Here is a 24,379-nt window from a genome sequence, read left to right as displayed (position 1 = left end):
CTACACGAGATTCTGCCAGGCCACTGGCAGTGGAAATGGCTGATCATGCACTTAAACTGCAAAGGCCATGAGGCAAATAAGCTCTGAATCTTTTTAAATTGATTTATCTCAGTTATGTTGTCATGGCTATGAAATGCTGACCAACACAATCACATTTATTTAGTCAATCACAGTCAAATGTTTTATTCTTCTTAGCCAGATTATCTTGGGTTTATTATATTCAGGTAGTCACAGGCTTCCATAGTTTGAATTAAAAACAGCGATATTGAAAACCTCCCTCCTCTTGTCTTTCCAGGGCACTGTTATGGGTGGAGCAGACTCACAGCTCCCCTTTGGAAAGGAAGCTTCTTTGATCTTGTGGTCCAGCTTTGTGCCAAATTATGTAGTCTGAAAGTTTTACTCATATTAGAGGACATTTATTTGTACACAGGAATTCATTGCAAATCTTCTGTTTGTAATTCCAGATTTTAGAAGAAGAATCTAAATGATATTCCAGGCTCAGATGACCACTGAAATGGACTTGATGTCAGCATGGGATTTAGGACAGTCTGAGTGAAGGGGAAGGTCTTACTGAAAGAGCTCTACTGGATGGAGCTTCAGGGCACAGGAAGGAGTTTGAGTCAGTGACTAAGACTGATTGGTTAACTCTGGCTGCTGGGGAATTTATGACTAGTAGTGTGTTCCTTTCCCTAGAGGTAGCCAGAATGCAGTCACAAGTATGGAAAGAGCAACATGGATACAATCTAGTATGTGCACAGTGAAGCCTTGAACAGAAAGCTGCAGGCCCAGTGGTGCCCCAAGAATAGGACTTTACAGCAAGTGCTGCAGGTGACATATGTCAAAAGCAATTTTGAGTCGGTGCTAAGACATCTACAGCATGTAGGCTTAGGCTTGGCAATATGTAGATCAAGACTAGTAAGCATGTCAGAAGTCCTGAGTCTTGGACTCCTATGGAGGCATGGTAGAGTCCTATTGCTTAACTCTTGGTGGCACAGCCAAGCTGAGATCAGGCAGGAGGTCAAGTGGCCTAGACAAGCTGACAGGGCAATTTATGAAGAGAAGTAGGTACATATACAAACTTTGTTGACCAAGGCAGCCAGCATCTTAATGCTCAGTGCTTTGAAGAAGCTGGAAAATTTTTTTTTGGTATGGGGATACTGTGAGGATCTTTGTTTTCTTGGAGAATGTCTCTAGGTCACAAGTGAGTGAGATACCATGATTCCTCTGCCCTATAAGTGACTCCTCTGTGGCAGAGGAATAGGTATATGGAGAGAGGGGCACTTGCATCAAAGTATGAAAGAAACGATTGACTGGAGCCCCTATCCAACTTGGGTTACTTGTAAAAATAGCATGCATTAGGAAAGCACTAATGTTTCAAGACTAGAGAGCATGGTGCTACTTAACCAACCCATAGAGGACTAGCAGTTGTGGTCTTGCCTTTTCCCCAGCTCACCAGCCTACCTCCATTTTGGGAGTGCCTTTTATCCTTAATGAACTGCCTCTATCTCTATCATATCCATGTCTCCCTGTCTCATTGTTCTGGAACTCAAGAGCTTGACAATCATAATGGGTGTGCCCCAGACTCAGTTCTGGCCTGTAACTATTCCACCCTCTAAAAGATGGCAACAAAAGAATGCCTGAAGATTCAATGCTGAGTACTATATCCTTTAGGTTATAGAATCTCATCTTAGTCTCCTGTTCTAATCTCTTAGAAGAAAATGAACTTGGCTTAGGAAATAGAAAAAAAATAGAAAAACCAGATTTCTCCCTCCTATGGCTGTATTATATTCTTCCAAAGTTATGCTGACCTTATGAAGACAATATTTGGTTAGCTCTCAGTCCTGGAATCAGGGAGTTCACATGTAAGGATCCCTGGGTTCAGCCCTCAGGAAAGAGAGAGATCACATCTCTACAAGAAGCCAGGGAGTAACTTATGGCACTGTTTAACTCTTACAACTACTTACTCTATGGAGAACTAACTCAGCTTCCACAAGAAACCACGGTGTAGTTCATTAAATTAGTTTTACACATTTATCAGTGTGCATGTGCCCCAGTGTGCGCATGTGCCTCTCTCTCTCTCTCTCTCTCTCTCTCTCTCTCTCTCTCTCTCTCTCTCTCTTTCTGTGTGTGTGTGTGTGTGTGTGTGTGTGTGTGTGTGTGTGTTAGTGGGTGGGTGGAGAGAGAGAGACAGACAGAGACAGAGACAGAGAGAGATAAAGAGAGACAGAGAGGGACAGAGAGAGACAGAGAGAGACTTTCCTTTTCCCATTTTAGCCATTCTCTTATTTCTTTTCTATTGCTGTGATAAAATTCTCTGAAAAAAAGCAACTTAAGGGGAAAGGTTCATTTCAGTTCGCATTCATGGCAAGTCTGTGTGAGAGCTTGGCACATCTATATTCCAACAAAGAGATGGAAAATTCAGTTTTATCAAATGTTAAGAAAGCTTTTAGTTACAGTTGTAAGGAAAAAGATGATAGGTGTTCATGTAATTGTTCAGAGAATTAGACTCTCACAACTACTTATTTCTCACAACTGTGATAAGCTACATGATACGCTCATACCAACACTGATGCTCTCCAGTCTTCTTGCATGTACTTGGAAGTCTTTATACCCAGATGATGAACCTTTAGTGCATTTTCACAGATAAATCTAACATTTCAGCACAAACGAAATATCTACTGTGATAGATATCTTTGGCCTCTCTCTGGAGAGGATCCATGTTCCCCAAACTTACCATAAATGAAATAAAATGAAATCAAATCAAATGAAATCACATCTATTACCCAAGTGCAGGGTGATGGCTGTTTCCTAAATTTGATCTAAAGATGAAGCTAATAAGTGGTCTGGTCTACCTGTTCATCATATTGACCTTCTTCCTAATAGAGTCCAAAGAAGGGACTCTGAGACCCACTCAAGTGTTAAAAGTGGAAGCTAGGTAATTACCTGCTGCTTTTATCCTTATTTCTGTGTTACAAATTGTTTCTTTCTTTTATGTAAATATTCTGTGTGCAAATAGAAGCTTGGCTTTTTGTAACCTCTATTTATTTAATTTTATATACTCTCTTTAAACTATTTGTTTATATCTTGAGAAAATAGATTTCCTCAGCTCCATTTCACCCTTTGAAGAGGAAGAAATCATTATCGTACCCTCTTTGGGATTGTTTCTCAAAGTCTTGGGGGAAAACCGTAGTTTGATCAGCCATAGCAGGCAAGGCTTGGTCTTAATACACCCATTAAAGAGATTATAAAGGTGAAATGCTGAGAGGTGGTATAACCGTATAATCAGCATACTGGGGAAGAGAATATAAAGGGGTTCATGTCACCCTAAATTTGTCTTTGGAGATCTTCCATGAACTTTTGGTTTAAATGAAGAAAAAATTAAAGTAAGAGATATGCACAATTAAGCAGTCCTGGGAAAGATATAGTCTAGTCAAACACTGTCTCAATTCTGGTTATTGAAGATAGTCTTACAAAATCCTTGTGCTTGAAGGGGCTAGATGTTTCTCAGGAGATGGTTACATCTGCCCTAGGTGTCAGCCTACCTACCTTCTGTGATTGTGGTGGTTTGAAAGTGCTTGGCCCAGGGAGTGGCACTATTAGGAGGTAGTGGCTTGCAGGAGTAGGTATGTCCTTGCTGAAAGAAGTGTGTCCCTTTGGGTGTGCGATTTAAGACCCATGTCCTACCTGCCTCAAAGCCAGTCTTCCCCTGTTTGCCTTTGGAACAAGATGTAGACCTCTTAGCTCCTCCTGCACCATGCCTGTCTGAGTGCTGCCATATTCCTGCCTTGATGATGAGGGACTGAACCTCTGAACCTGTAAGCCAGCCCCAGTTAAATGTTGTCCTTATAAGAGTTGCCTTGGTCATGGTGTCTGTTCACAGCAATGAAACCTAAACTAAGACAGTGATTATCTCATTTGGAGAGGTGGTCTGTTCTGTGAGGCTCTGCCATTCCTAGAACATATTATAGGTCTGATGCAACAACATATCTCTGCTTTAAGTCATAAAGGGGATGAAGGACTTTGGCAGATAGACAATCCTTGAATATCCAGCATGTTTAGGCAGAGGCAAGAAGCAGCCTAACCCAGAGCAAAGGGGACGGATTCCAAATGAAGCAGACATACAAGGCTCCCAATATGATTTGACTCCCAACACGAAAGACACCATGGGTCTGAGTGAGGGGTCCATGCTTGCACAGCAGCATGCCATCCTTGTGATAATGCCTATACTTGTGGTGCCCTTTCTTTTCCTCTGTCCTGTTCTTCCTTCCAATTTTTGTCTATGTGTTTATTTGTTTGTTTCAAAATAAGGTATTGGTAGATAGCCCAGGCTGAATTTGAGAACACAGTCTGACCACTAAGTGTGAGATTTAAGATGTTTGTTGCAAGGTTTGTTTCATGATCTTATATTTTATTTTTCACTTTGGGAATTCAATCATCAAATAGCTCAAACCTAAAACCTTAAATGGTCTTAAAATTAAATATTTCAAATCGTAGGTCAGAGTTGCTATGCATGTCATGAATAAGTGGACGCAAGTACTCAGCAGTAGGTGGAGAACAGCCAGATCCATGTCTATGTTTCTGTCTTTGGAATGGTGAGTGTTGTTTTTAGGCAGTATTTTAAGTGAGGCAGCCAACTTAAACCCATGAAAATGTATCTATGTCTTCCTAATACTAAAGATAACTCAAGAAACAGAGAGGTCATTCACACATGCATTCTACTTGATGTATCAAATATCCAGGTCTCCTATATATACATATTGGTGTTACATGCATTACACTGCTCATGTCCCCTACACACACACACAAACACACACACACACACACACACACACACACACACACACACATACAAATGAAATCTGCTGAATTCATTTTTGTTATTTATGTATATAAAGTTTCATGGATGAGCACTTTTTATGAGATAAAAAGTTAGGGCACTCTTCCCTGTAGAAGCCTAACTCTTCCTCCCACAATAATCATTAGTTACCTGTGGTTTGCTGACTGTGGGTGAGATCTCTGAAAGATTTCTCCCCTTCTACATTACCATGTCTATTAATATTGTCACTGTTCAGTTCTTGTTTAGTTGGTCTCTTCTTGCAGCTACGGACTCACAGCATTCCCTGGTCTTCTGGTTCTTACCATCTTCCTGCCTCCTCTTCTGTGATGTTCCCTGAGACTCAGGGGCAGGAGTTGTATTGTAGATGCATTCTTTGGGGCTGGTCTCCTTAAGGTTCATGCCTCTCTGCATTGTGTCTGTTTCAGATATCTGTAGTGATACCGATTAGCTGTAAATTGAAGCTTTGATAAGGGAGATAGCTACATTTTCTTGTGGTGTAAGGTCAATACAGAAGGTGTTGCATATCCTTTAATGATAAATAAAGAATAATAAAATCATTTTGGTTTTGTGCTGGCAAGATTATTCAGTGGATAATGCTTCTTGCCACCAAACCTCACACTTGAGTTTGATCCCTAGAAGCTACATGTTAGAAGAGAACACATTCCTGCCGGTTGTTCTCTGACTTCCACATGCATGTTATGGCATGTGAGTGTAGGTATTCATGCATATATATGAATGTCATGAAAATTATTTTACTTTGGTTTTTCTATGGGAAGATAGGAGGCTATGGATAAAGCTTATTCAGTGACATACTTGCTTTGCAAGCATGATATATGCTAAGTTTGATACCCAGAACCAAGGCATAAAGCCCTGTACATCCTGAATTCCTGGTGCTGGAGAGGCAGAGCTGGTGGCATCCTGGAGGTGCCACACCAGATAGTCCAGCCCATGGGGTGAGTTAGAGTAACAAGAGTTCTTACCTCAGAGAGCAAAGTGGGTGGCTTCTTAAAAGTAGGCCCTGAAGTTGACCTCTAATCTTCACAAGCATGCATGCACAGATAGCCCCTACCTCTACCCACAAACATGCACCCATGCACAACCACACACATGCACACCCACATGTATGTGCACAAATACCCAAAGCCACTCTACTTTAAAATCCTTTTATGGACAGTTTTGTCTTGTAGAATATTCTTCATGGAAACATAATACTATGTGCTCCATGCTACATGACATGAAAGATGTCGTTAAGCAGAGAGCAACATGGCTTGGAAGGAAAAGCCTTGCAGAGGCTTCCAGGAAGCAGGGACTTTTTTTCCTATGGTTTTAGAAACAGTGGATTCAATAGTTTTCCTTTCTTTTTAGAATATGCTTTGAAGTTCACCCACCATAAGTTTTGTGAGATGGAAACTTAGATAAAGCGTTTGGAAACAGAGCAAGATTATGGGTCCAAGGACAATTGGTTTTAAGAAGACTTTATTATTTTTAAATGTGTGTGTGTGTGTGTGTGTGTGTGTGTGTGTGTATTGGGGGGTCAAAGATCACCCTTGGGTGTCCCCTTTAGGAGTCCTTTTGGTCTTTTGAAAAGGATCCAGAGATCACCAATGCAGCTGGGTTGAGTGGCCATTAACTCTATGGATCTCCGGTCACCATACACCAGTTCTGGGATTAAGTGTCTGGCACCATGCCTAGTCTTTTCACATGAGTCCTGAGGATCAACCTCAGCCTCAGTTAAAGGCCTTTTATTCTTTGAGCATCTCTCTAGTACCCTAAGGTGTCAGACTATGAGGAGGTAAGCAGCGATTTCTGAAGATCATTGAATTTCTGTCCTTGAGATATAGGTTTCAAAGTGTTTTAACTCTTTCTTAAAGAAATAAACTTTCTGTTGGTCGTGGAGCTGTCAGCAGGACTAGGAGTCCTGTGTTGCCTCCTGACTTGAGGTGACAGCCTCCCTTATCATCCACAGGCTCCTGGGGAACCTCTTTATCTTTCAGGTTCTCTCTTTTTAATGGTCTTTGAAGAACAGAATCACAAGTGAAGGTTTCCATTGAGGAAATCTGCTGATAGCTCATGTGTGGACCTGCAAATAGAAAGGCTGTACCCACTGCCATTTTCTTGTTGTGTTGATCCATTTGCTTTCATCACTAGACAAAGAATGTCTACTTTTTATGGTCTCCACGGTTATATGAAAAACAGAATGGGTCCGTCCCCTGAACTTTGAAAAAATATGTTAGTTTTTTTTCACTTTAATACACATTATGTATGGAGAAATTGTAATGTTTCCCTTGATTTCCTGCCATTCATAAGAGTATCTCACACAAATATCAAATATCCATCCTAAGATACAATAAAGCTAACTACACAATCGATTGTACCAGACCTCTTATGGTTTAAGTAAAAGTATGTTTTTAATATGTGAGAGCAATGTGTAGAAATTGGAGCAATTTTAGATTAATTTTCAAGGGAAAATTGAAACAGTTAGCTGCCTCATTATAACAGTTGTACTGTGTTAGATGCAGTAAAATCCAATATTGTTACAGTAAACTGCACGCCATAATTGAGTCTATGAGTTTAGAAATGGTGCTTAGCAACCTGGTATATGAATTCAGGGCAGATTTTATAAACTTAAAATAACCCAGCAAAATGAAAGAAAGTACACTGATGTATATTGAATTGAATATGTACTTCAGGTGACCTATTTTTTTCTCTGGGTTTGTCCCAGGAGTTTAGTGGAGGGGGCGGGTACTCTGAGTGCTTCTTGGGCATGTGTATGATCTATTTGCACTGGAGAAACAGTGATCTTGTGAGCAGAAGTCACTCAAGATAGGACCGGGGTGAACAAGAAAGGTTCGTATGAAGTAGACCAAAACAAAACAAAACAAAACAAAACAAAACAAACAAACAAAAAAAAAACATTAGTGAGGATTCCCTGCTTTGGAGAAAAACTGAGATATTGCCTATCCAGAGGAGCCACAGTTTATATGCTAAGACTGTACAAATGATCGAAGAAAGTCTGACTTAATGACTTTGGGAGATTGTTGCAGAACTCAAATAACTCTACTCAAAGCAACCCTGTGATGATGGCAGTGTCTCTCTTCCCTGCCCACCTCAATGTTCTGGGTTCTCAAATAAAAGACACACAAACACACACACACACACACACACACACACACACACACACACACAGCCTTATATTTTAATATGCCTTAAACAGCCCAATGGTTGGGCTACTTCCCAACCTCCATGTGGCTAACACACTCCCCTCCCATATTCCTGAGTTATTACTTACTAAAACCTATATTCCATCTTGGCTGCCCTGGACCCAATCTGCAACCCTCTTGGGCTGAATTCCCCAGCACATATATGATGGCTATGTCCTCTGTCTAATGCCTCTTAGACATGGACTCTACTCCTTTTTTAGCATAGTGCCCTCTCCCTTTCTGATCCTTCCTCAGTCTCTTACCCAAGAATGCTAAATTTCTGCCTCTGTCTCCCTGCCTAGCCATCCTCTGCCAGCAACTTTATTTACCAATCAAATCCAACTGGGGGTTGAGTGCCCCAGAATCTTACACATGGCTGCACAGATTCTCGTGCAATTTTGGGACCAAATTAACATCATATAAGCAGCCTTAGACAAAATCCACAACAGAAAATAGTAAGCAAGGAAACATGGGTGAGATAGATGTGCTGCTTATTCTCTTGACAAATGAATTGTGTTCTTCAACTCCACTATGAGTCTAAGTAATTTTCTAAAGCTCATTATGAGTGAAAAATGTTTTCATTGGTTAACAAGAGAGTAGGAGGTAAAACAAGAGGGTAAGAGAAGAACGCTAGGGAGATGGGCCTGGGCTTTTTTTTTTCTTTGTGCTGTTAGTCTTTTTCTTTAGATTCTTTTTTTTTCTGAATTATTTTTAATAGTTGCGCTTGCTAGTAGTAAACAAAGTATCAACAGTATTTCTACCCTGCTAATTATGTGGTGCTGCAGTGAAACATCCTGGCCTAGAAAGCTTCTACATCAAACCTGAGTTCATCACCAATTTAGAGACCAAGTTTAATATCAGTGTGTCAGCCTAGTTGGGGCTTGGTGGAACCTGGCTCTTGATTTGTAAAGGTAACCTTGCTATGTCTGCACATGACCAAGAGAGGGTCTCTTGCCTCTCCTTTCTGCTTTGCCAGACACTAATACCAACATGAGAACTATATCTTAACACCCAGTTATCTTTCCATATCATACGTCTATATGCCCCCAACTTGGGAGGCATAGGAATCACATTTATTTATATAGCTATGGGCTTAGAAATGGGAATTACAACACTATCAACCAGCCAGACCCCCCAGAGCTCACAGAAACTAAACCACTAACCAAAGAGTATACATCAAGGGTCCCATGGCTCCAGCCGAGTATGAAGCAGAGAATGGCTTTATTAGGCATCAGTGAGAGGAGAGGCCCTTGGCCCTGTGAAGGCTCAATGACCCTGTGCAAGGGAAAGCCAGGGAGGGGAGATGGGAGTGAGTGAGTGGGTGGGTGGGAGAACACTCTCATAGAGACAGGGGGAGAGGGGACTCCAGAGGGGAAATCTGGAAAGGGAATAATATTTGAAATGTAAGTAAAGAAAATATCCAATTAAAAAAAAGGAAATGTGAATTAGGGACTCACAAGTATGAAGTATATGGTACAGCAGTAGGCTGTGCTGGGGACATGGACATTTAGTCTACAGAGGTATAAGGAACTCAAGGAACCAGAGTCTATAATGTTTTTCTATAACACATATCAAAACCTATATAAACCATAAGCTACTAACAAAGATATTGAAAGATAAAGGAAGTTTAAATCTGGAGTATGGCTACATAGTAGAAAATAACAATAATAAAAGGTTGAGTTTAAATTTTGTCCCAGTAATATCTTATATAACTTGGGAAATGAGCATACAGTATGAAATTCATATTGTATGTCAACTGCTATATTTTCTAACTGCTTAACATATGCAAAGTTATTTTAGTTATGACTTTTTCTCTACATTCTATCAATCAAATCTTTGTGGTTCAAGAAAGCACATAAGTAAAAAGAGCTCTAGAGAGGTGTAATAAATGTGGTGGTTCGAATGGTCCCTGTGAGCTCATATGCTCCAGTGTTTGAGTCTCAGTGGAACTGTTTTGCAAAGAATTAAAAAGTATGGTCTTTTCTTTGATTATTGTGTCAGTGTTTTCTATGGCATCTTCTGCACTGAGATCCCCTCTTCAATCCCTTGTATTCTGTTAGTGATGCTTGCATCTAGGACTCCTGATCTCTTTCCTAGATTTTCTATCTTCAGGGTTGTCTCTCTTTGTGATTTCTTTATTGTTGTTATTTCCATTTTTAGATCCTGGATGGTTTTGTTCAATTCCTTCAGCTATTTGGTTGAATTTTCCTGTAACTCTTTGAGGGATTTTTGTGTTTCCTCTTTAAGGACTTTTACTTGTTTACCTGTGTTCTCCTTGTATTTATTTAAGGGGATTATTGATGTCCTTCTTAAAGTCCTTTATCATCATCATGAGATGTGATTTTAAATCTAAATCTTGCTTTTCCAGTGTGTTGGGGTATCCAGTACTTGCTGTGGCAGGAGAACTGGGTCCTGATGATGCTACATAGTCTTTGTTTCTGTTGCTTAGGTTCTTGAGCTTGCCTCTCACCCATCTGGTTGTCTCTGATGTTAGTTGGTCTTGCTGTCTCTGACTGGAGCTTGACCCTCCTCTAGGCCTGTAAGCCTGTGTTATCAGGAATGATAGCACTCCTGGGAGACCAGCTCTCTCCAGGCAGGTTTTGGGTCTGGAGACCTTGCTGGAGCAGGTGTGGCCTTAACAGAAGTGGTGTGTCACTGGGAGTGGGCTTTGATGTTTCAAAATTCCACACCATTCCCAGTTAATTGTCTCCTCTTGTAGATCTAGGTGTTATCTTTCAGTTACTACTCCAGCCCCGTGTCTGTCTGCTTTCTTCCATGCTCCCACCATGATGATCATGGATTTCCGCTCTAGAAAGGAGACCCAGTTAACTCTTTTTTTCTATCAGATGCTTCGGTCATGGTGTCTCCACTAAGACTGCCTTTCACAGAAGACAAGCAGCTATTTCTGAGGTATCCCTCCATGATTCTTGTTTTTTTTTCAGGTAATTAGGGCTATTGATAGTACACATCTCTATGCTTAGAGTACTGACAGATGTCTAAGGATGTTGTTAGCATACCATCTGTGACTGATTATAGAATTCACAGATAACTAGCAACAGTCCTGTGTGATTTTTGATCTCATCCAAGACTAAGGGCTTCCTTGTATACCCTTCTATGATTCACAATTTCATAAATGACTGAGGAACACTGCTTAGGCACGCCACTATGACTTTAACATTTGTTCTACATAACTCAATATATTCATAGGATTATGTATTCATACTTCAATTTAGGCTTGTTTCTTAAAAAATAGGAAACTATATGTGGGTGGAAACTGTATCTTCCTAATTCAGAATGGGGTTCAGGTTAGCCACATATACACATGGAACGTGAGAATACTTGACTGCTAAAAGTCAAGTATTAATGGTAAGAATTAAGTATGCAGTGAGAAGTCAGGTGAGCAGGAAAGAGTCCATCTTAACTATTTCTTTACAACTTGGGTTTCTGGAAAATGAACCAGCTTGTATAACATATGGAGCTACAGGAAGGGACCCTGACTTGGATTCTGGGAGATAGGAGCAAGCCATGGAAGGATGGGAGAAGCTAATAACTTATGAATGAAGTCTACCCTACTAGTATATCGCTTGGATTTAGGTTACCTCAGAGCAGCCCCAATACTACTCCACTGATGTGTATTTCTTTCAGAGGTATCAATTGCTTTTACTGAAGGGCACATTTTAGAGATACTAGTATCTAGTTTCTAAGAACTACCACCTTACATATGACAGAGAAGCAGTTTGGGCTGTGCCATCGGGTCTCCTATAGCTCTGTTTTGAATCCCAGTACAGCTTATAAAATGGCCCATCCCCTTAAGGGTCCAGGGCAGGTTTCATAAAACAGGTGCTTGTGAAGCCACACTGTGGCAGTTCCTCATACTATGGGGTAGTGGAAAGAAGGGTTCTGAAGCTTAGGCTACATCAGATGCATTGAATGTCTTCGGCTATTTGAGTTAAGTTGGGCCTGTAACAGCCCATTTCCAATATGCCCACTGGTGCAAAGTAAAGCAGAGAGAGGATATTTAGCCACGTTGTCCAGCTATGGAAAGGCACAGATAAAGAGGTTTAATGAGTCTAAGTCATTAGGACACTGCTGTAACCTTAGGTATAAATTGAGACAAGGACTGAGGGCAGGACTATGCACAGTTAAGGTGTTCTGGTGGGGTGGAAGATTATGGATTTCTGGTTCTACTTGGTACTTGACAATGAACTACTACTGTCTGTGGTAGCTTGGATAGAAACACAGTTCCACATAGTTACTCACAGCAGCACCCTGAGGAGTTTTGTTACCAGGTCTTGAGGCTGCACTAAATGTTTTCAGATCTTGCATCTTACTCAAAGAATTGAACTGTACAGAGAATGCAAAATGGCAAGGGGAATTCAAAATGTCTGGAAATAAGCAAGGTCCTACCCAATATCATAGGCATTCCGACATTATACTTCCAATAGGATTGATGAATATAGACAGGTTGACACAGACATTCACTGTGAATACAGTGGAAGCAACTGGGAGTAGATTCAGGTGCCAGTTGGTAGAAATTATCAATAGGAGACAAGACAAGGAGAATGTTCGGTCATCTCACCTAACAGGACATATGAAAGCAGGTCTACAGCTTGCTCATCAGAGATGGGGGTGTCCTGTGAGCTGATGTAGTGGGGTTCCTGCTGGACTGGAGGCTGTGTCAGACTGAACACAGAGAACCAAGGTTGAATAGAGGCTATACAAAGAACAGCGAACATACAAAGGTGCCCAGCTAGAGCTTGATCACAATCTGTCACCTGTTCAGAGGGGCATAGCCATCCTTTTTGTCCTAGTACCATATTTCTGAGGTCCTACAACAAAACGTATTATCTACAAAAGAAAAGCAAACTAATTTAAGTCTTATTAGATGGGGGCGCCTTCACAGGAAAGCACAGAGAAATGGGCTAGACCTAAATTTTTTTGTACACTATTTGAGGGAGAAGTGAATGGTGCTAAACTATGTTTAGCATAAAAGGTTGTGTCCTGAGGTAATAAAGTGGAGAGATCTAGCAGAATTTACCTGTTTAGAATCTCCTCAGTGTCTTCACTGCCCCCCCTCTGTAAACATAATGCATGAGCATTGAATTCTGATAAACAGCCTCCAGTCTAGTTATTTCAACATGTAAGCAAAGGTTGTTCCTCAGGAAGTATGTCACATGACTAAGAAGAAGCTGACCTTTCTTATGGCAGGCCACTCTCACTAACCAACCATATTCTAAGGTTACCCTAATTTCATTTTTCATTTATTGACCCAATTCTAAGAGATAGATTTTAATTCTTTCTAGGGTGGTGGCCCCAATTGCTTCATCATTTCCCAGAGTGTTTCCCATCTCTCAAATATTCCTTCCCTTCTCTAGCTAGCCCATGAAAATTTGGAATGCTCTCAAGGATAACTCTGTTTCTTTCTCCTGAATGTGGATTAGCATTTCTTACATGAGAGTTTTAGAGCCTAATTCAGAGGAAGGGTGGGTTGACAAGTACTTCTTAGGCACATGTTCAAATGGCTTTTGTGTGAGGTTCTGGTTCTGGAAGAATATTTTACTTTTTGTAATAGTTCTTTTATCAAGCATAAAACAAGAACTTAATTCTATGTAGACCAAGCTGGCACTGAACATACAGAGATCTGCCTGCACCTACCTCCTGAGTGCTAGGGTTAAAATCCTGTGCCACCAAATCAAGCTAAAAGGATTTCTTTATTAGATTTTGACAATATTATTTGAGAATTTCATACATAAACACTGAATGTATATTACTTCTCCCCTTTCTCCTGCTTCAAATCCCTTCCATTTTGGCCCTCCAAAATTCATGATCTTTTTTGTAATTTCTATAGCACACATATGCACACATACATATACACACACAATCTATACTTACATGTGGGTATAAATATAAGAATTTACAATGTAATTAGAAATTATATTCATTTTGGAAAGTAATGGCAATAGGTTGTCTCACAACTATGATGTCTCCAAGTCAATACATTTTTTGCAGTTCCAGGCATGAATTTCCCCCTATTTAGTGGTCCTTAAGTATGATTGGTTAACCACAAGATAAAAGAGCTCTCTGTGGACATCTTGCTAGTTCAGTCATTGTTGTGGATCATAAGCTGTACAGTTAGGTAGGATAATGTTTGCTCCTCTCCCTTGGCAGCTTGTATAATACATTCCCACAATTATGACTTAGTCTTTAAGGAAGAGTTTTCTGGGTTAGTTCAGATTGATTCCTCCAAGTTCTGTCCAAAATGCATTGTGTCTTTAGCAAAAACGGCAATAGACCCTTACCTTCAAATTTTAGGAGGCAAACGAGGGCAATGGCAGTAACCTATACTGCTTTGGGAGGTTCATGTATTCTTTCAAACAGAAACTCGATGGGAACTTTCTAATGTCCAGGTCCAGCACTGGAGTTTTCTCAGATAATGCATGGCTGTTTAGCTGTTGGGAGGAGTACTGTCATCCTATGTGGCATAACTGTATTTTACACACACACACACACACACACACACACACACACACTTTAAGTAAGCTTATAAAATCATACATTCCCTACAGCTTCTTTAGATACTCTTAGTGTTGTTCATCTCTCCTTCATTCTCCCAGTTCTTATCTTCTGTCCAGATAAAGACCCCAATCACATTTTCCCATTACACATGTTATAGCACCTGTCTCCTACTAGCTGTCAATGGTGGTTGGAATAAGCTTGACTCAGAGAGTGGCACTATTACAAGGTGTGACCTTGTTGGAGTAGGTATGGCCTTGGGGAGGAAGTGTGTCACAGTGGGTGTGGGTTTTAAGGTCTTCATCCCAGCTAGTCTTCTCCTGTTTGCCTTCTGTTGAACTCTCAGCATCTCCTGTGCCATGCCTGCCTGGGTGCTGCCATGTTCCTTCCTTGATGATAATGGGCTGAATCTCTGAACCTGTAAGCCAGTTCCAATTAAATGTTGTCCTTATAAGAGTTGCCTTGACCATGGAGTCTGCTCACAATAGTAAAACCATAGCCAAGGTACTGCCTGTGTAGACTATTTCTCCTTCCATGCTTCACCCACAATGGTCCTTTTATACTTTCCTGTCTCTTCAGATACTTCAAGGTATGTATCTCCAGAAACAATATGCAGCATTTGTCTTTCTGGTCTGGGTCTTCTGTACAGGAGACAATCTATCAAATGAAGAAGAAGTTCAGAGAATGGAAGTGAATCTTTGCTAGCTATATAGCTAAGAGAGGATTAGTATCCAAAATAAACAAAGAACTCAAAAAATAGCCAAGGGAAAAAAATGACCCAGTTTAAAAAAATGGGCTGTAGAACTGAACAGAGAGTTTTCAAAATAATAAAAATGGTTAAGAAAAAATCTTTTAGAAGATTTTCAACATCCTTTAACACCGTAGAAGTGCAAATTAAAACCAATCTGAGATTTTATTTTTCTCTTTTCCAAACAAGGAAGAGAACCACTGTTGAGGATGGTCAAATACTGTTGAGGATGTTGGGAATGGGATAGGCTCAATCACTGCTGCTGGGATTACAAACTGGTGCAACTACTATAGAAATCAACGTTGTGAATCTCAAAAGCTCAAATATCCACCATATGATCCAGCCATAGCAGTACCTCTTGGCATATATCCAAATTATTCCACTTCCTTCTTTACACATATTTGCTCAGCTATGTTCATTACCACTCTATTCACTAATGGTAGGAAACAGAAGCCACCTAAATGTTATTTAACTGATGAATGGATGAAGACTTCATTTTTATCGTGACAATTTTCACATCCTAATGAAATCAGTGAGAGGGAGAATATTGTACATTTCCTTTAGATATTCTAATTGAACACATCAAATAAACTGCTTCTTGTCATAAAAACATGAGAAGTTTGTTGAATCTCATTTCACAGATCAGGCCAGATTATAGATTCACAAGAGTTACAATGATCCTTCAGCCTGAAATATGCCTATTATAGTCAGAGCTTTCAAATGCCTTCACATTGTAGAGCCCTGGACTTTAAGAGTAACATTCTGGTACCCTTACAGTGATCTACAGGGAGACAGTAATTTTGCTTTCCACATTTCCTGGGTTCTTATCAGTGACAAAAGATAGATGAACCGGAAGAAAAGAGATAGAAGTCCATTGACACACATCTCATGTTGTCAAAGCAGAGAAGTGAATCTCAAAGAAATCTTCCACTTCATATTTTAATGCCATGCAGGTGCTGCCCATGGAACGCAGACAAACAAGAGTAAGTTTTGTTCTGCAGACATAATTTGGAGTCGTTTCCTTTGCTAAGAATTATAGTAATTTAGAGTACAGCTCTTTCCAGCACTGAGGGAAGACACACTTGTAAGTGGAGGTTTCCTTAACGGATGGGAATTTCACTTACAGCAGTATGTATCACTTCTTGGGGCTTCCCTTGTTTTGTGTGATTTCTCAAAATATGTCTTATAGGAAGGAGATTTCTGACTTCCACAGTCATGTTTGAAGGTAGTGTGCTCCATTAGCTCCATGTTAGAGACTCAATAATGTTTTATGTATGTGTGCCTTTGAGCATAACTGTATCCCAGTGGTAGACAGGATAATGATTTTGGTAGTGAAAGCATAACACAGTTCTTTTTCATTTCTCCATCTTTATTAACTTGGGTATTTCTTATTTACATTTCGATTGTTATTCCCTTTCCCGGTTTCCAGGCCAACATCCCCTAGCCCCTTCCCTTCCCCCTCTACATGGGTGTTCCCCTCCACCATCCTCCCCCCATTACCGTTCACCTCCAAACAATCACTTTCACTGGGAGTTCAGTCTTGGCAGGATCAAGGTCTTCCCCTTCCACTGGTGCTCTTACTAGGCTATTCATTGCTACCTATGAGGTTGGAGCCCAAGGTCAGTCCATGTATAGTCTTTGGGTAGTGGCTTAGTTCCTGGAAGCTCAGGTTGGTTGGCATTGTTGTTCATATGGGGGTCTCAAGCCCCTTCAAGCTCTTTCAGTCCTTTCTAAGATTCCTTCAACGGGGGTCCCGTTCTCAGTTCAGTGGTTTGCTGCTGGCATTCGCCTATGTATTTGCTGTATTCTGGCTGTGTCTCTCAGGAAAGATCTACATCCGGTTCCTGTCAGCATGCACTTCTTTGCTTCATTCATCTTATCTAGTTTGGTAGTTGTATATGTATGGGCCACATGTGGGACAGGTTCTGAATGGGTGTTCCTTCTGTCTCTGTTTTAATCTTTGCCTCCCTATTCCCTCCCAAGGGTATTCTTGCTCCCCTTTTAAATGAGTGAAACATTCACATTTTGGTCATCCTTCTTGAGTTTCATGTGTTCTGTGCATCTAGGGTAATTCAAGCATTTGGGCTAATATCCACTTATCAATGAGTGAATACCATGTGTGTTTTTCTGTGATTGGGTTACGTCACTCAGGATGATATTTTCCAGTTCCATCCATTTGCCTATGAATTTCATAAAGTCATTGTTTTTGATAGCTGAGTAATATTCCATTGTGTACATGTACCACATTTTCTGTATCCATTCCTCTATTGAAGGGCATCTTCTGCTTGCTGTGAGGCTGAAGGAGTCAGCTTGAAAGACCTTGGTTCAGGTACATTTGACAAGAGCAGTAGGATTAGGAAGTAAGAAGCAAAGTGGTATTTTTTTAAGGTAGTAAGAATTTAATATAAATGTAGACATAGTTGGGAAGAGAGTAAACATATAGACTTACATTTGTCAGTGCAAAAACACAGTCTCAAAGGGGATAAGAGATAGTTTGTCATGAAGCCAAATGTAGACTCGCCATCGTCCAACAGATTCAAGCTCCACAACACTGTTATTCCACAGTAACAGTCTCATGACGTTTTCATAGTAACAGAACATAGAAAATAATTAATCAAGATACTTTTCAAATTCATCAATAGAGACAGTAAGTAGTACAGTTAAAAGGAGGTAAAGCAGCTGTAGGCCTTACGTGCTATTGGAAGATGTTAATATTTTCCAAAAGGTCTTACTGGTTAGTCGTGGGATGTTAGGTTAAGCACAGAGCCTGGCAAGGATTGGGTGTTAAGGGAGCTAAAGATAACCCAAGATGAATTGTAAACAAACTCTATTAGGCTGTGAACCTGCAACATTCCAGCCTCTCCACAATTAATGTTCTCTGCAGTTAGTCAGACTATCAAAAGGGGAGGGGGATGTTTGCCCGGAAACCGGGAAAGGGAATAACACTCGAAATGTATATAAGAAATACTCAAGTTAATAAAAAAATAAATAAAAAATAAAATAAAATAAAAAAGCTGGTTGGTTCGTTCTTCCTAGTAACTTGTGCTTGCACACATAAGTGCTTTAGCCTAGCAATCATTTATATTGTTCAAAGAATATGCTCTACTTATAAAAGGTGGGGTAGAAATGGTTTTGGATACTTATTTGATTTAAAGAAATTGATCTAAATTTCATAAATGAGATTATAGGTGGTTCATGAGTTTGTATAGGTTTACTGATAAGAGTACTGACAGAGTAAAACATAGGGAATAATGGTCAGGGGGAATCCTTATTATATTTAGAGATCCAGGCATATATCTTGAATACAAGTGTAGACAAGTTCTTATTCTCAATAGAGATGCTCTCAGAAAAGAGAGCACACCTCAGAGAGCTGTTGGAGGCAATCTCTTTACCTGTGATGAAATTCTTGAGTTTTGGCCAGGCAAGACTTAAATTAGATTCTAGGGGAATGAGGAACAGCTTTACTGTTTGATTCCTCTAAAGTTCCCTTTCTGTACCTCCTCAATGATTTCTATAGGGATAAGAGTGGCCTGAATGAAACCAGTTAGTGCTCCAGGCATTTGGCTGAAGACTCCATGTGCAGTGGGGTTGGTGAGACATGCAATTGTGAGACAGACAGGATCCTTTCCTGAATAACTTGAACCATTCCTCCATTTTTTTTCCTCTAAATGGAAAACAAATGACAAAAGTAAAGGCAGGCGATGATTAGGGTTACTGTGTGGGTCACAGCCATTTTCACACTTTTGTGTACTCCAGGACAGTGTCCTGTCTTGGATGTCAAATTTTCTCCCACATGAATTTTTCGTAGTGCTGTTCCCTAGCTGAAGAACTGGCTAGAGTGGTCATAGTGCCTTTCTGTAGCAAGATTTAGACAGATGCAGGCTAATAGGGGCAGGCTTCGAGTGTTAGAACCCACCTTGTATTCTTGTCCATCTCTCTGCTTCTTCATTCTCTAAGATATGAGAAAACTGCTTCATGCTCCCATCACAATGGACACGAGGAAGTCCCTTTTAATACGGAGTTCATTAAGATGGACTTCCCCTTCAGGAAAGCATGAACCCAGACTAAACCTTCCTTCCCATAATGTGCTTTTGGAATTATTCACTAATGTTACTGGGAACCTAGGATAGTACCAGTACCTGGGGTACATTCAGTACCATGCCACAAGGGAATATGGAATTCCTCTTTTGTTTCTTTAGTCTCTCTCATAAAAGAATTTCAAAATCATCCAAGAAAGAAGCTTGATGATATTAGTGAATAAGAGAAAAAATAGAGCAAGAAAGTTTTAGCATCGCAAAGGAGGAAGATAGAGAAGTGGAAGAAAGAAAGCCATGTCTTCTGAGTTAGACCAGAATGTACAGCAGTGGAGGTCAGCAAGCAGCCATGCTCACTGGATGGTAAAAGGGCCAGAGCTTCAGAAAGGAGTTAGGAAGCTCAAAATGTTCACCAGTTTCTGAAAGAGACAGAAGAAAGAGAAGTTAGGCTTCTCTGGGTTAGGACGCACAAAAGCAGCAGTCTTATCAGAGTTACAGGGTCTCAGGGACATGGACTGTCAGGCAGGGACTCTTGCAATGAGACTTATAGTATCCTATATAATGGATACTTATATAATAAGGGATAATTATTCTTCCTGTCTCTTTAGAATAGTTTTAGATCAATCAGCCTTCTTGAGGAGTGGTATTCTGGCCAGATGACTGACAGGCCCAACTAGATTAACTCTTCAGGGAGGAGACAATAGTATACAATGTTCTGAGTTTTGGCACCATGTCTCCACCCAGGGTCAAGGTCCATTTGGACTAGTGCTTTGACATCTACAATAGTCCCCAATATTGCTGTAAGATTTAGTCATAATAATGAGAAGAATATTGTGAGGTAAGGAATGCATTATCTAAATTCAGGACCAACATAGCAAATTTTGCATGAAGATTCAATGTATATTTTCGTTTTAATCTTGTTGTTTCTGAAGTCATGCAAATTGCAGTATCTGAGAAATCATCTTATTTTCCTATGTCCTAAATAGACATGGCTTTGGGACTTCCAGGATCATACTAATTAGCAGGACTGGGCAGCTATGGCCTTCAGCAGAAAGAAACAGTGTCAGGTAGTGTGAACTTACATTGAGCAGAAATAGAAAAGAAATAATACCTTGGCCTGATAATGAGAAAAACCAAGGATAAGTCAGCAAAAATTGCAATGGGTCTAAGAGGAATATTGTCTCACATGGTGGGTATTGCCCTGAAAACTAGAGTACTTCTTTTAATATCAGGCTTCACAAGTCACTTATGCCAGCAACTGCCATAACTTAAAATGTCGAAGCGGTGTCTTATACCAAGGACAGAGGTGCTTGTGTGGCTGCAATCCTTCTTCACTGTGACCTCTGTTGCATGGCCCATTCATCCAGTTTTTCATTTAGGCAGGGAGATTCTTCATCTAAAAAGTCAAAGTAAAAATGGCACCTATTTCACAGGGCCCCTGTGAGGAAGAAGTGACTTGTCTGCCTCTGTGTGCATTTAATTTTGTTTGTATTTTACTCTCTTAAATTAGGCATGGCCTCAATGAACATTATAACATTCCTATTATGCAAAACAGGAAGGAGGGCTGATGAGGGGTTAATTCCCTGTTTGCAAGATGGAATAGTTAGTGTTCTGTACTGGGCTTATTGTGAAGGAATTTTAATAGGTCCGTCATCTTCTGGATATCAGCGGTGGTATATTAGCATGTCTGTCTTTCTTTCCTTTTCATTATTTTTTGCATTTGTAATAAATGAGGCTTCACGGATTGAGAAATTATGCTTCCTGGGATCTTAAGGAAGGAAAGGAAAGGGAATATTTGAATAGATGTGATCTCAAAGCTTAAGGAGTGGGGACTAGCTAAAGGGAAAGGAATAAAGGAGAAGGCAGTGAGGGAGGAGAACAACGTATAATGAGACTATATGAATACTGAAGATGCCATGATGAAATGTATTACTTTGTATGTTAACCTAAGAATTAACTTAAAAAAAGAATTTGTGTGGTTTTAGTGTGTGTGTGTGTGTGTGTGTGTGTGTGTGTGTGTGTGTGTGTGTTCGCGCACGCACGCTAAGAAGTAGTGGGAGCAAGTAAGACCTGGTGATATTAGCAAAAGATAAACAGGACTAACCCCTTCCTGACCCAAGTGTCAAACCACAAGTGGGCAAGGCATGAGAAACTTCCAACTGTAATTTATGTCTGCAGACCACTGGGAAATCTATGCACAGCATTGTGAACACCTAACTTTATTGTTGACCTTGTCTTCAGGAATCTCTGGAGATATAACTAAGTTAGCAAGAATAAGAAGACCCACAAACCAAGGCTGGTGAACAGCTCCATAGAGTCACCTGTTTCCAGTATTTGGTGACAAGGGAACTTCCAGTTCTCCTAGGGTTATCTTTGTTTATCCACTATCATCATTGCTTATGGGTCACCTTGTTAAGATGTAGGTGTCAATCTTGGACAGTTACCTGGCCTCCAGCTGTCTGGATTCCTTCTCCCCATTCCTCACCATTTTCGTTTTCTACTTGATTACTATTTGAGTTGTACCTCCTTCCTGCCCATCCAGCCAGAAGAGTACCTGATAACCTCACCTTACTTTAGATCCCTCTAAACCCCTCTGTTTCTTTAGGATAAGGCCAACCCTTGGCTACCCTTGAAAAAGATCTGCCAGGTGTCCTTAGGACAGGAAATTGCAGCCCAGTACTGTGGCTCAGCAGCATAGTAACTTAGGAAGGCGTGGCCTAGACCCAGGGGAGGAGGCAGACTGACCCATTCTCCTTTCTACAAACCCTTTGTTACCCCCTACATTTCTTGATTTGATGTTGAAATGTGGGACTGCCTCCATCTGACTCCCTCCTCTTGTTGCTATAATTTTTATTTTACTCTCTGTTGTTTCATATGAGTTTCAACTTTTAAGCATTTCTTCCCCATCCACCAATGACTCCTTTATTCCAAATACCATTTAAAATGTGAAATAAAACAAAGAGTTTTACTTTGAAAGGAAGCAGTAACAAGACTTCTACTTGTTTGGTGGATTTAAGTGTCAGGAGAGCAGAATTGTGCCTGCTTCCTGTCTCCCCTCAACACCGCCCTTCTGATACCTGGGAGTCATTAGTTCATGTCAGAGGGACACATTGAAGGACATGCAAAAACACTGGCAGATTTGTGCGATAATCCTGTTGATTTATACAGGTGAGTAGGGGTGTGTGTGTGTGTGTGTGTGTGTGTGTGTGTGTGTGTGTGTGTGTGTGTCTAATCCATAATAAATAGAAAACCAAAAGCAAATAAACAGAACAGCCCAGGAACCTTATCTTATATGCCACCAATTAAAGAATTAGCACCTAGTTGAGTACATTTCTATTCTCTTCCTTGTTTCCACGTACCCTGGATCGTTGTAAAGATTTAATGTCAGAAGACTTTGTTTCCTATGGCAAAGTAAAGCAGTGTTCATTAGAGGTATGTGTTGCTCAATCTACATGGATTTGTTCATCTGGATTTCTAGAAAACACCCAGTGCAGAGGTCAGGTCAAACCTTCTGCTTCTACCTGTGTCATGCAGAATGTGCATCTCAGGCTGCAAGCAAGGAACAAAGGCCTCAATTTAAACGAGTGGTATAATAGTATTAGAAAAGAATGCAAACCTTTAAACCAAACTCCATTAGGAAAGGCTTTAAGATACAAGGTAGAGTGGCCTTCTTACAAAAGGCTCCAAAAGCAAAGGGAAGCCAGGGCTCCCAGGGAGGAATTCCCAGGTTCCTATGCTGAGCTTTATGCAAATGAGAGAAATGCTCATTCCTAAGTAATTGATTGTAGGTTATAAGCTTAGTGGTCAGATCCAAGAGGGAAGTAATATTTCCCAGGGGCTGGCTTCTTTTCTTGGTAGTCTAAATAGGAGTATCTCTAGGGCTGCAAAGATTCAGTTTGCTGCTTTTTTAAGGAGCACAGCCTATGTGTGACGTGTTATTAGCCAGTGGCTGCCAGGCTCCTGCACTTGGGTCCTGATGGCCACTCAGTACTTTTCATCAATTCACAGACTCCTTAGTAATAATTATAAAATTTACTATCACTTCTTCATTTTGAATTTTTTGAGATTATAAAATAATTACATCATTTCTTTTTCCCTTTCTTTCTTTGCATCTTTCCATGTATCCCTTCCTGCTCTTCCAAATTCATGGCCTCATCTTTTTTTTTTTGATTGTTGTTATATACTGCTTAATATATATATATATATATTTGGCACTGATCATTTGGTAGTAGGCAACCAATTGGTGTGCTCTTCCCTGGTGAAGACTATTACTCTCTTTCTCAGCATTCATTGGTGTTTTGTTTTGTTTTGTTTTGTTATGTGTAGAGTTGAGACCTTATACACTTTCCCCTATCCCCTTAGCATGTCTATTGGTGTCCTCCTAGTTAATTCAGGTCATGCATCGGCAGCTTTGTTAATAAGACTTTATGGGTGTAGCTACTGCCATTCCACACAGTCTCACAGTAAACTCCCTGTCCTTCTGACTCTTACAGTCAGCATGGTATATCAAAACATTTATATATTTCAACCACAAAGTTGCACTTGAATTTAGCTCTTTTAAAATACTCTTCCAAAACAGAACCTAAATTACAGTTCTCTTCAGAACTTATAGATGTTGTTTATTGAATAAAATGCAGTCAAAGTTATATAGTAATGCAGGTGGAAAAGTGGAAAACTGTTTCTGTCTGTTTAAATGTGTGGCTTTCTAAGCAGTTTTCTTTTAAAAAAATAATAGTTGAGAATCATTCACAAATTTCTCTCTTATAAAAATTTCTATAGCTAGGAGTTTTTGCAGTAGTGATCTGAGTTCCTATACCATTGCAAAGTAGTGGTGGCTTCTATCCTGGACTCTGGGCTAAGTGTATTGCAGTAGGTTACCATTTTCTATTCCTATATATTTATATGTATATGGTTAGTTATACAGTGGGACACTAGTTTATCATTTAACACTCAGGCCTTCAAACTTGATTGTGACATATAATAAATTGGTCTTCTCAATTACTCAAATAATCTCTGACTGAAAGCTTCAGAATGGCAGCTCATAAAA

At 40.1% G+C, this 24,379-nt stretch overlaps 1 protein-coding gene and 1 long non-coding RNA gene across 3 annotated transcripts in view; both read left to right on the top strand.

Annotated features, from left to right (window-relative positions):
- Positions 1 to 24,379, top strand: part of Gabrg3 (gamma-aminobutyric acid type A receptor subunit gamma 3) — a 623,439-nt gene that overhangs the window by 246,875 nt on the left and 352,185 nt on the right. The window lies entirely within an intron of this gene.
- Positions 1 to 24,379, top strand: part of LOC120099822 (uncharacterized) — a 138,613-nt gene that overhangs the window by 89,150 nt on the left and 25,084 nt on the right. The window contains exon 3 of the long non-coding RNA XR_005499100.2: positions 1 to 24,379. This exon is cut by the window's left edge and continues 27,027 nt beyond it; it is cut by the window's right edge and continues 25,084 nt beyond it. This is a non-coding gene — a long non-coding RNA (uncharacterized LOC120099822).

The sequence above is a fragment of the Rattus norvegicus genome, chromosome 1 (assembly GCF_036323735.1).
Source record: "Rattus norvegicus strain BN/NHsdMcwi chromosome 1, GRCr8, whole genome shotgun sequence".
NCBI classification, from domain to species: domain Eukaryota; kingdom Metazoa; phylum Chordata; class Mammalia; order Rodentia; family Muridae; genus Rattus; species Rattus norvegicus.
Note: the sequence above shows the minus strand (reverse complement) of the source record. Positions and strands in the feature narration are given on the sequence as shown.